This window comes from Adiantum capillus-veneris, chromosome 15 (assembly GCF_014529385.1).
Source record: "Adiantum capillus-veneris isolate H3 chromosome 15, ASM1452938v2, whole genome shotgun sequence".
NCBI lineage: Eukaryota > Viridiplantae > Streptophyta > Polypodiopsida > Polypodiales > Pteridaceae > Adiantum > Adiantum capillus-veneris.
Genome location: NC_140945.1, coordinates 138,530,721 through 138,539,494, shown reverse-complemented (window position 1 = coordinate 138,539,494; position 8,774 = coordinate 138,530,721).

Below are 8,774 nucleotides of genomic sequence, written 5' to 3'. Positions count from 1 at the left end.
TTTTCAGTTCCCACACTTAGATTTATCAGTTGGTCACCCGTGGCCTTTTAGATGACCTCAAACGGACCCCGAACAGGCCAAACACTGACCTCACAGTGCATAGTTGTCACCTTTTTGCATCATCCGCACACCTGGCACTCAGTTTTTCCAAATAATGCATCCCGCAACCACGTGAAGTGGCCCCAAAAAGTGGTCCTCATGATGACCTTTCTGCATAAGTATCACAAGAAAACACCCACGTCGTGTCCATACTTCTCCGCGTGCAAGTATTGACCCCGTTTGACCTCCTTACGCCACTCGATGCCATCTGACGCACCTGCTTACCTCATGTCGTCGGCCCGCGGATATCTTCCTTGAGAAGTTTTATGCGCTACCAACTCCTCCTTATTGTAGGAAAAACAGAGTGGTACTGGTAATAGTGAAAATCGATGCACTATGTACACCCTGTCCTACCTGTACACATGTGGGCCCCACGTAACCACCTGGCTCTGAAAAATGGGAAATTCTTTATTTGATGCACCATGCATGTATATGTACATATGCACAATCCCTTGCTCCAAAAAAATCCTGACATAATTTGCCCATCTCCTAGCCTGCTAGATCATTCATGATCAGCAGCAGCAAAGAGAGATATGAGACTCGCCGCATCACAGGTCTCCTCATCCCGCACCAACACTGCTTGATCCAAAGACAACTCATCTTGCTCCACCATCATTAATCTAGCATGATAAAATTTAAGACGCAATCCATTTACCCTTGACTTATGTAGAACACCATCCAGGTTAGCCAGCTGATATGTGCCATTTGGAAAACACTCCACTACCTTGAAAGGGCCTTCCCACTTAATTTGAAACTTCTTTTGGAAGGTGTTGTCCAGCTTACTGTTGTAGCGCAAAACCAAGTCATGTTTCCTGATACCCTTACTTTTGAACTTTTCATTTATCTTTGCCAAAGCCTTATCCTGCATCTGCCCATAATGCTCCAATGCACTCATCCTATCCAACTGGACCTCTTGTAAGTGCAAGAGCCTCTCTTTGAATGCATCACTAGGTGGCCCAAGCAAGTTCTCTAACATCTTGACCGCAGGCAACTCTACCTCCACAGGCAATAGTGCTTCCTTTCCATACACCAAATGAAATGGAGTAAACCCTGTACTTGTCTTCACCGAAGTACGGTACGCCCATAACGCACTAGGCAATTCCAACTCCCAATTCTTTCCTTGGTGCTCTGTCACTTCAGAAAGAATTTGTACCAACTCACCATTGAATCTTTCATTTAAGCCATTACACTGCGGGTAATAAGGAGTGGTATGTTGGTGCCTAATCTTCATCTTTGCACATAAAAAATCTAGCAGTTTAGCTCTAAAGCCAGGCCCCTTATCTGAAAGTAGCTCCAATGGCACCCCAAACTTGCAACATATTTCATCATACACAAATTTTGCCACATCCTTTGCAGTGATCTGTTTTATTGCTATAGCCTCTGCCCATCTAGAGAGATAGTCCACTGCCGTCAAGATATAGCTTTTGCCCCTGCTTGTGATAGGTAACGAGCCTATTGCATCAATCCCCCACTTTTCAAACACATCAAACGCCATAATGGTTTTTCGTAGCTCTGGCTTCAACACTCTCTTCCCAAATTCTTGACACCGATTGCAAGACCTACACCAATGGTGAACATCCTTGTGCAAACTAGGCCATACATACCCCTCTTTCAAAATCTTATGCAAGGTGATCTTTAGAGAAAAATGGCCACCACATGCGCCTTCAAGATTCTCTTCCAACACTCTGTAAATCTCCTCCCGCCAAGGTACACGTCTCAACACGAGATTAGCCCCTTTCATGTATAAGACATCACCAATCAATTTTTATTTGTATGCTCTACGCACAAAGCCATACTTCTTAGACTTCTAAATCTCCTTTGGAATGATTCCTGTTAGCAAAAACTCCTCTTCTTGAGCCAAACCTTCCCGGCCATGATAAAGAGGTAAAGTGGTCCTGAACACAAATAGCTCCCCAATCATGCCTTGAGCTACTTCATGTGCCTCTCCATTTAGAGCACGTTCAATGTGTCTGATGATCCATGCTTCAAACTTTTTTAACAGGCCTTTAATTCTGAAGCACATTTCCTTCAATGAGGTGTTCTTGCTCTTCCACACACCCATCACTTGCTTCACCACTAACAAGGCATCACCTTTTATGATCAACCTTCGAACCCCATGCTTCAAACAAATGTGTAATCCTGCTTCCAGAGTAGCATATTCAGCCTCATTGTTAAGATGAGCATCCAATTTGAACCCTCTCTTGCATACTAGCTTTCCCTCTGGATCATAAAGTGCTATACCCCCTGAAGCTGCATCATGGCTCTTTCTGTACGAACCATCAAAGAACAACACATGTGCATTGCTGATCTGTGGCACTTCTTCAACTACCTTTCTCACCACCTCTTCCTTAACAATAAGGGGATTCTCCTTGTAGGTCAACAAATCAGCTAGGGTAGCCCTTGTACTATCTTCCACTAGAAAAGAGAACTCAAACTCTTGCAGCTCAATTACCCATTTCTTTACCACATTTGTCATGTTAGTACTATTAATTAACTGTGGCAAAAAGGCATAACTCGTCAAGAAAACAAAAGGCTGTGGTAGCAAGTAATGACGAAATCGTCGACAAGCAAATATTTTACTGGCCATTACTAGCTCTACTTCCGAGAACTTTCTCTCCACTACCAACTTCACTCGGCTTGCACAATACACTGGCCTCATATAATGGCTGCCCTTCCCCTTTTTCAATAGCATGGCTCCAATGGCATCATCCCCTACTGATGGATTTACATAAAACACTTTCTCCCAATCAGGAGCCTACATAGCTGACAACCCCCCTAACACCTCTTTCACCTCTTGAAACACCTCTTCACACTTGTCATCCCATTGAAATGGATCATGCTTTGCCACTTGCTGTAATGGATAAAGAAGTTGCGAAGGCAATGGAATAAACTGTGCCATGTACTTCACTTTGTGTATAAAAGTTGCTTATTGCTTCGTACTCGTAGGTGATGGAAGAAGAATAATAGACTTAACCTTATCTGGATCAGCCTCAATGCCATTTTCTGACACCATATGGCCCAATAACTTCACCCTTGGCTGTGCTAGATGACATTTCTTTGGATTTAGTTGTCCTCCACATTCATCATATTGAGCCAATACCATCTGCAACTTCTCATGGTGTTCAGCCCTACTGCTATAGACACAGAAGTCATCCATAAAAGCTTTAACACAACTACCAATGAATGGTTCCAACACCCAATTTACTCTCTTTTGATAGAAAGATGGTCCATTTGACAACCCAAATGGCATACTGTGTAGCAATAGCAACCCCATGGCGTAATAAAAGTGGTCTTTGTGCAGTCTTTAAGAGAAATCTTCAATTGCAAATAGCCTGAAAAACCATCACACACACTGTACCTCTCATAACCTGCCACTGAATCCAAGATCTGATCGATGAATGGAAGAGGATATGGGTTCTTCTTAGTGGCTGCGTTTAAGGGTTTAAAATCCACACAAATTCTCCACTTCCCATCCTTCTTTGGCCTGACTACAACTGGACTCACCCATTCTGTGGTCTCCACTGGAACTATGAACCCTGCCTTCAATAACTTGTCCACCTCTACCTGCAAGGCTTCCATTTGCTCTTGAACCATCCTTCTTAGCCTTTGCCGCACTGTCTTAGCACCTTCTTTCAGCTCTATATGCATCTCTTTGCCCTAGAACCCTCTGATCTCTTCATATGAAGTAATGAACAAATCAGGAAAACTAGCCAGCATGTGCAAATATATATCCTTCTCCATAGCTAAGAGGTCTCCACTCATCATTTGTGTCATCAATTCTTGCTTCTTTGACAACTCAACCTTGGTTTGCATTAGCCCTTCAATCACTTCATAAGGCCCTTCACTTTCATCTTCAACCTCATTCGCAAATGCAACTAAACCAAACTCTTGGATTTCTTTGTCCATCAAAAGAAATGCAACATCAGCATCCTCATCACTGCTGGTAGTGCTATCACTGTCCTCATCTGTCACCGTGGAAGAGAAAACTCGTGCATCACTCTTCAAACAAATTTGGAGAAGGTGTAACACTTGCGCAGGGTCATGAATCTGGTTGCTAATGCAGGCAACCTCCATCTTTTCCAAAAAATCTTTCACATCTTCATCACTTCTTCCATGAAACTCCGGATAAGAGAAAGCCATGGCTACCCAAGTCACAATGCTTTGAGAACCTCTTTGAACACACGTGCAAGAACCCAAAGCTTTTACTAACTCAATTCCCAGAAACTTCAATGGAGCTCAACTTTAGATAAGGACAAACACATGCACATCAAATGAGTTTCATAGTTGATCATCGGAATTACAACAGGCAGAGGACATTCCAGGATCTCTCTTAATCTTCTTGGCCCGAACATAAATACTATGCGCTGCTGGAAAAAAATCTTCCTGGACACATGAACATTTATCTGGATTCTTTGAGTTAAATGAAATGGAGTGAATTGAGGGCCATTTTGATAATCCATTAAAGCCAACCATGCAGCTCCCAAGAAGGCACACCTGACTTATCCTCTGATTTTTTTCCAAAATTTCGACAGCATCACAGCATAAATGGCTCAAAAGACCAAAAAACCAGCCATCATAACTTGAAAATTTTTTGGCAGAGTTTCCCCAAAAATAGAGCAGTAGGAACCCAAAATATAGACTGTATATGTATGCATAAACTGTCAACAATAGAACCCGAGCATCAAGTAGGACTCACTAGTACATAGCCTATGCAGAGGTCACAAAAAGGGTGCTCCAGCTACCTGTATCACTGAAAGGATCTCCACATTTGAGAATCCCCCAGCTCAATAAAAACCTCACGCTATCGACCCTCACACGAAGGCTAATGCAAATCGCGTATAGTCAAGTATCAGAAATGACTATCTTCCAGACCAAGTCTCAGAAAGGGCTGGGACTGCCAAATACAACCAAGTATGGCTCCACAAATGCGTACAATGGCAGTTTCCACAAGTAACGTACAATCCAGCAGACAATGTGCTCAAATAGGCGCCAAGTGATGCATACCCACAACAACTACAAGTGACATCACTGCTAGTATATCACTGTACTCTAGCTATCTATACCTGTGCGAATCACTTGTACATGTACCTGTACCTGTCCCTATAACCTGTAACCTGTAGCCTCGAATCTCGAAGCTTGAAGCTCGAAGCAGAAGGTACTCGAAGAAGATTCTCCGTGGGGGCGCCAAAAGAATGTGAGCGGGATGGAAACACACACAACGCCTCTATAATGACCCGACACACACTGTTCGGATGATACACACACACACATTATGGGGAACCACTCGGCTTACACAACCAGCCTGGCCGAGACAGGAAACACATAGACGGAGTGAGAAGAGAGAGATTTCCCACTTGCCCACTCAACACTCACACATACACACTCACACACACACACTCTCAATTCAGCTCAAAGGAGGCAAATTGCTATTGTTTAGTCTCAATGAAGCTCAGCCCAACACCAATGGGGCAAATAGTTTACACAGTATTGAGGAAATACACTAGATACTACCACAAAGTTAAGTAGAGGCTTCACTCACCGGAGACGATTACGCAGAAAAATAGCAGAAACTCTATGAGAAATTTGGAAAAATGGATAGCTCCATTGCGTCCGGAACGCCCAAAAACCCCACCCTACAATGTCACAGTGCTCAAATCCGACCTCAGATGAGCAGTTTAGGGCCAAAAAATGCTCCCAAAATAGCAAAAGCACACTTGCGGCTGTTCCTCCTCTCTTCTCCACGTTTTTTCTGGTCTTCTCTCTGTTTTTTCAGTTCCCACACTTAGCTTTATTAGTTGGGCACCCGTGGCCTTTTAGATGACCTCAAACGGACCCTGAACAGGCCAAAAACTGACCTCGCAGTGCATAGTTGTCACCTTTTTGCATCATCTGCACACCTAGCACTCAGTTTTTCCAAATAATGCATCCCGCAACCACGTGAAGTGGCCCCAAAAAGTGGTCCTCATGATGACCTTTTTGCATAAGTATCACAAGAAAACACCCACGTCGTGTCCATACTTCTCCGCGTGCAAGTATTGACCCCGTTCGACCTCCTGACGCCACTCGATGTCATCTGACGCACCTGCTTACCTCATGTCGGCGGCCAACTCCTCGAGAAGTTTTACGCGCTACCAACTCCTCATTGTAGAAAAAACACAGTGGTACTGGTACATTGTATACCCTGTCCTACCTGTACACATGTGGGCCCCACGTAACCACCTGGCTCTGAAAAATGGGCAATTATTTATTTGATGCACCATGCATGCATATGCATATATATGCACAATCCCTTTCTCCAAATAACTCCTGACAACGTATATGACCCTTATGTGTGTTCTCTTTTGACTATTGCCACATGTGAGTTCAAGGTTGAGGATCGCTTTGCTCAGACTGAGTTTTGGAAAAAGTTGAATTCTGTGGTTTTGAAAAACCAGAGTTTCGTGGATTCATGGCCGATGAGACAAATGAAAATTGGCTTGCAATGCGTGTAGTTTACTTTGGTGGGGCAAAAAAAAAGGTACCTAAAAAAGAGAGGAGTTGTACTTTGCATTGGGAGCAAATCATGGTTCACCACACACGTAAATGTATCCGTCCTTCATTTCAAGAGGAGCATAAATCCTTGTGTCAAAAGTGGAGAAATGCACCATCCGACGTGGCTGCAGTCAGCTGTAAGAATGAAATCAGAAAATTTTAGCATGCAGGTCATTCAATCAAGGGCGAGATACCATCATTGGAAACTTGGCTTGATTGGTGGGATGTGAGAGCATTCCATAGGGGATCTTGGTTTGTGAGTCAAGATGAGTCAGGTAATTTTGTGCCCACCACTAATCTAGCAGAGGCTTAACATGCAAGTATGCGTGCTGGAGTTGGTTTTAAAAGCCAGATATCCCTTTATGAGGCCACAGGATTTGACATGTCAATGGCTATTTTGCAAAGTGTGAAGTGTAATGAATACTTGAAAGGTATTCATGCAGGAACAGGCCCTGGAATACAAGATATGGCAGAGAGATTCAGTAGTCAAAATACAAGCCGGATATTGAATAGGAAACTAGCAGATATTGCTCATTCATCTATGTTTGAAATGGGGATTCAGTCTCCGGAGATGCAACATTCTGCAATGTGTAAACGGAGTGTGCGTGCAAAGCGACCGCTGCAGGTTGATCCAAGAGAGATCCTAGAAGAGGATAGTCATAGGCCAGAATTTGTAACTGTTACTGAGGGTCATAGTTACAAAAATAAACCAGAAGGTGAGAGAAAAGGAGAATATGTGGAGAGGAGGATTCCAAAGACAGTGTGGGCTATCAGAAGAACAGAACCAGGAAAGAAAATGACTTGTTTTGGACGATTACCAGGGCAAAGTGGAAGATGTGGAGCATACATTAATGTAGGGATTGATAATAGCAAAGATGGAGTACCTGCACCTTGCTTTTGGGGTCGAAGGAAGTATCCTGGAGGTCTTGTGGGGGGGTTTATTTGGTTTTGTAACTCATCCCCAACACACTCTTGGGAGGTTGATGAGGACCATGTTGTTGGCTTGATTGGCCCTGCTCCAAGAGTGTGGCCAGTGGATGAGGGAGCTTTGTTGCAACCACAAGAGATAAAAATCCTTGAGAAAATTGATTTTCACTTGAATCACGTAAAAGCTCAATCAAATCAACTACAACAAATGCAACATCGAGCTCTTTGCAAGCGCTTAGTTCTTTTCGGCCAAAATTTAGAGATGGTAAGCTTGTTAAGTGAAGAGCAAATTTGACCAAAGAGTTCCAGGTAAGCATTCAAAAAGGAAGAACCTTATCTGTGCAACTGGTTCGTGAGGCCATTGTTTTATGCAATGAGTCTCATATTTTCTACGTAAGTATTGAAGGCTCGCGAGCATTAGGTGTCAACTACTCAGTGACTCTGGGCGAGTTTCCTCGTTGCACGTGTGAGGGATTTCTGAAAAGAGAAAGAAAGAGCTTGACATACATGCCATGTAAGCACTTGTACTATGTGTATTTGAAAATATTGGGATTGGATTCATCATCTCACGAGTTCATTCACCAGGCAGCTCTCACAAAAGTCGAATTATTTCAGGCTCTTAGTGGCAGACGCTGCAATGTCACAATTTGACAATCATGTGTGTGAGCATTAAAGCCAGCTGAGTCTTTTTGTCTTTTGGAGATGCAAATCACGACCAAGCAACAACTAGAAACTTTTTGGTGTATATTTTACATCGATACGGAGATGCCTCTTTCGCTACTATCTAATGGATTGAAAACTATAGCAATATAAAATCAAAGAGCATACATTTTGCTATGAAGCTTGTAGTATATTGCCATCATTGCTTTTACTTTTTGTTTTGACAAAGTGAATCATTGTAAATTATTGCTACATTTTGTTTCATTGATCGTACATGAAATGCTTATTTTCAGCTATAGTCTGTCATGTCTTTTTTATAACAAAAATTTAGTATCCAAGAGTCTTCCATTTAAATGTGTATTGTTATTGTTGCAATATTGCATTCTCTCTCTCTCTCTCTCTCTCTCTAGACATGAGATTAGGGTGTATATAAATAAACAATTGATTTAGGCATTCCATTTGTATTGATCAATGCAGCATGTATCCTCTTGTAGGTAAAGTTCTCTATGTCATTTTCAAGCACCAAAATTCATTCTTGTCAATATGTATTCAAGAAC